Genomic DNA, 4,448 nt, shown 5'->3' with positions numbered 1-4,448 from the left:
CTCTCTCTCTCCCTCTCTCTCTCTCTCTCTCTCTCTCTCTCCTCTCTCTCTCTCTCTCTCTCTCTCTCTCTCTCTCTCTCTCTCTCTCTCTCTCTCTCTCTCTCTCTCTCTCTCTCTCTCTCTCTCTCTCTCTCTCTCTCTCTCTCTCTCTCTCTCTCATTTTGTCCTTCCTTCATTCTCTCATGGTGTCTCTGTTTCTCACTCTCATGCGTGCACACACACACACACACACATTACTTTCACATAACAGCATACATACAGATGGGACCATAACACCTACAGTATTTCTAGAGCACTGTAGCAGAGCATTAGGACCTGATTTGAATGGAAGAGTGACCACCGATGGCCCACTAACACAAGAGCTAGTATTATGCTTTCCCATGGTGGGGTACTCCACCTATAGTACTGGCCTATGGTGTCTCTGCACTGAGAAGCTTGGTGGCTATATGTATCAATGTACTGCAGAGTACTCTGCTTGACTGGATACTGGAGAATGCTGTGATATAGGCCTACTGGGCAGTGTAGCACTAGAGAGTATTTTGATGAATTGAGCCAACTATAGAATTAGTAGTAAATCTGGTTACTAATTCTATAGTGTGTTCAGACAGTCCACTGGAGTACTCTTATCTTCAGTCACTGAGTCTCCAAGTGTGCTAGGCATCTATAGCCTCTCACGCGCATAGCTGATGAACCAGAATACCTGACAGAATACCTGACACAGCTCAATTTACAGATGTAGGATCTTGAATGAATCACTCTTTCGTGGATGAGAATTTCTCTGCACCGCAGGAAATGCTTCGGGTTTTACATAAATTCACTGAAAACCAAAACTAACACACTTTTGGCCAGCTAATAGCCCAACCACCGATCAAGCAACAATGTGGGCTAAACGTTTGTCACGACTTCTACCGAAGTCGTTGCCTCTCCTTGTTCGGGCGGTGCTCGGGCGTTCGACGTCACCGTTCTTCTAGCCATCATTGATCCATTTTTCATTTTCCATTGGTTTTGTCTTGTCTTCCCACACACCTGTTTTCAATCCCATTCATTACCTGTTGTGTATTTAACCCTCTGTTTCCCCTCATGTCTTTGTCAGAGATTGTTTATTGTCAGTGTAGTGTTTTTTGTATAGGTGAGCGTCGGGTCTTCGTACCCATATTTGTTTATATTCATTTTTCTATTTCGTGTTATGGAGCATGTTACTTGGACATTTATTAAAAGACTTCATTTTACACTCCGTTTGACTCTCCTGCGCCTGACTTCCCTGCCAACTATACACATATATCTGACAACGTTCAAATCCTGTTGCTGCAGGATTCTTTTGTTGAGACAATATAGGTCAAATTAAGATCCGACATCTGTGCCTCACGACCAGACCATATGTATGGCTCTGTAGCAGACTAACCACACACCCACCTTTGACGCAGTTTCAGTGAGCTGGGAGCTCTATGGTACTAATGAGTCGTTTAACCTGACTCTTACCCCTGGGTTTTACCCCGACACAGAACCAACCAGTCACAGACCTAATCTGATGATCGGCCCCAAACCAGTCAATCCAACCCGCCTTTTTTCTAGTGTTACTTGTCCATACTAGAAGGAAATGATCTCCTGATCCGCACCACAACAACAAGAAAAGAAAGCACACGCTTGCAATCACACACACACATATACACTCTGTTCAGCAGTGACTGGGAAATTTGTGTTTGGGCTTTGAGCACCATTGACTAAGTTGATCCCTGTTAAGATGCAAAGAGGGTTAGGAAGAATTAGGCAACATTGATTGGGTTATACAACACCTGGCCTAGTATCCTCTCTGCACACACACACACGCACGCACGCACGCACGCACGCACGCACGCACGCACGCACGCACGCACGCACGCACGCACACACGCACGCACGCACGCACGCACGCACGCACGCACGCACGCACGCACGCACGCACGCACGCACGCACGCACACACACACACACACACACACACACACACACACACACACACACACACACACACACACACACACACACACACACACACACACACACACACACACACACACACACACACATTATATCAGACAAGACAGATCAAAGTCAGGTGGATCTATACAGGCTAATGTCCATTTGGCCTGACTCATAGATATCAATGTAGACAGCTGTAGTATCACGTCCTGTTGTGTAAGAATGGCATAAGGCTGTGATGAAGCTGTGATAAAGCTATGATTAGTCTGTGATGAGGCTATGATGAGGCTGTGATGAGGCTATGATAAGTCTGTGGTGAGGCTGTGATAAGGCTGTGATGAGGCTGTGATGAGGCTGTGATAAGGCTGTGATGAGGCTGTGATGAGGCTGTGATGAGGCTGTGATAAGGATGTGAGGAGGCTGTGATGAGGCTGTGATGAGGCTGTGATAAGGCTGTGATAAGGCTGTGATGAGGCTGTGATAAGTCTTTGATGAGTCTGTGATGAGGCTGTGATAAGTCTGTGATGAGGCTGTGATAAGTATGTGATGAGTCTGTGATGAGGCTATAATGAGGCTGTGATGAGGCTGTGATAAGGCTGTGATAAGGCTGTGATGAGGCTGTGATAAGGCTGTGATGAGGCTGTGATGAGGCTGTGATGAGGCTGTGATAAGGATGTGATAAGGATGTGATAAGGCTGTGATGAGGCTGTGATAAATCTGTGATGAGTCTGTGATGAGGCTGTGATAAGTCTGTGATGAGGCTGTGATAAGTATGTGATGAGTCTGTGATGAGGCTGTGATGAGGCTGTGATGAGGCTGTGATAAGGATGTGATGAGGCTGTGATGAGGCTGTGATAAGGCTGTGATGAGGCTGTGATGAGGCTGTGATAAGGATGTGATAAGGCTGTGATGAGGCTGTGATGAGGCTGTGATAAGGCTGTGATAAGGCTGTGATGAGGCTGTGATGAGGCTGTGATGAGGCTGTGATGAGGCTGTGATAAGGATGTGATAAGGCTGTGATGAGGCTGTGATAAGGCTGCTCTGTACATGACCTTTTATTGACTATCTGTGTAGATCAACGAGGTCACTGTGCTGTAACCATCGCCTTCCTCTCTCTCTCTCTCTCTCTCTCTCTCTCTCTCTCTCTCTCTCTCTCTCTCTCTCTCTCTCTCTCTCACTTTTACTTTACTGGCATGCAATGAACAGGTACTGTATATACAGCCAAAGCAAAAGACTTTGCAAGTCATCGGTAAACCTCTCTCTGTCACGCAAAGGTGTTTCGTGACGATTAGGTGTCTGGTATTTCAATTCTAAATTGGAGAGAATGGAAGCATATTATAAAATGTGTTTGTGTAATAGGAACGCTATTCACTAGGAAAGCTGCAGGAACTGACTGAAACACTGTTTGTGTTTTGGTCGGATTATGCCGATTATGAGTTAGAAGTCTGTCATGTGACATTAGTTAGCCGCTCAGCAAAGTTTAAAAATGTACTTATTTGTGTAGCTTTCACGTTCAACCCATAAATGACCGTGACATAGCCTATATTTAGCTATTTTATAACTTTTGAAACAGCCAGGCTATTCAGCTGCATAGTGATGAGAAATGTGACAGCCAGCTGAACGTTGTCACGTTCACAGATTCACAGGACAGAGGAAAGCTTTGTATGAACAGATAAGGGAAGAGGGGCGTGTAAAGATGGTGTCGCTCTTCAGTTCCACAGGACCTCCACTCAGATGTGGGAACTTCGATTTTGCACTTACTGTACAGACAAATACCACCTGAGGGCAGGCAAGGACTGCGCTTCACTCTGACTGGTGGGGTATCAGTCCATGGCGTACTAGGGACCAAAGACACACTATGTATGGATCAAAACTGGTGTGGACCAAAATTGGTGCATATGGAACAACGAGCTATTACATTAAATAATATGTTCATGCCAGCACTATAATTTATATAGCACGCAAAACTACCCCCCCCCCCCCACCTTTACAAATCAAATCAAATTGAATACAGAATGTACAAGTGACTAGGCAATCAGGACATACAATAAACAGAGCAGCAACAGTGTATGTGAAAGTGTGTTAATATGTTTGTGTTTTGTGTGTAGGTGTGGAGTGTCTGTGAGGTGTGTGTGTGTGTGTGTGTGTGTGTGTGTGGGTGGGTAGAGACTAGTGAGCATGCATAGAGCCAGTGCAAGTAAGTAAGTGCAAAAATAAACCAGATAAATAAATACTAAAGGAGGCCAATGTAAATAGTCCGGGTAGCAAATGTTATATCATAAGATCAGTTATTGGGATCTTGATTACCAATGGCACACATGATTGCAATACTATTACACGTTCCACGCACTAAAACAACGTTAAGGCCTACCCCTTTTCTGCACACCATGCTGCAAACACATGACAAGTAATTACTCAAAGCGGATTGGTTTAGAGACCAGTGAGGCGGAGTGAAGGATGAGGTTGAGGAAATTAGCATACCTGAGGGTC

This window comes from Oncorhynchus gorbuscha, linkage group LG25, assembly GCF_021184085.1.
Source record: "Oncorhynchus gorbuscha isolate QuinsamMale2020 ecotype Even-year linkage group LG25, OgorEven_v1.0, whole genome shotgun sequence".
NCBI lineage: Eukaryota > Metazoa > Chordata > Actinopteri > Salmoniformes > Salmonidae > Oncorhynchus > Oncorhynchus gorbuscha.
The sequence above is the reverse complement of the archived record's forward strand: the minus strand, read 5'-3'. Positions refer to the sequence as shown.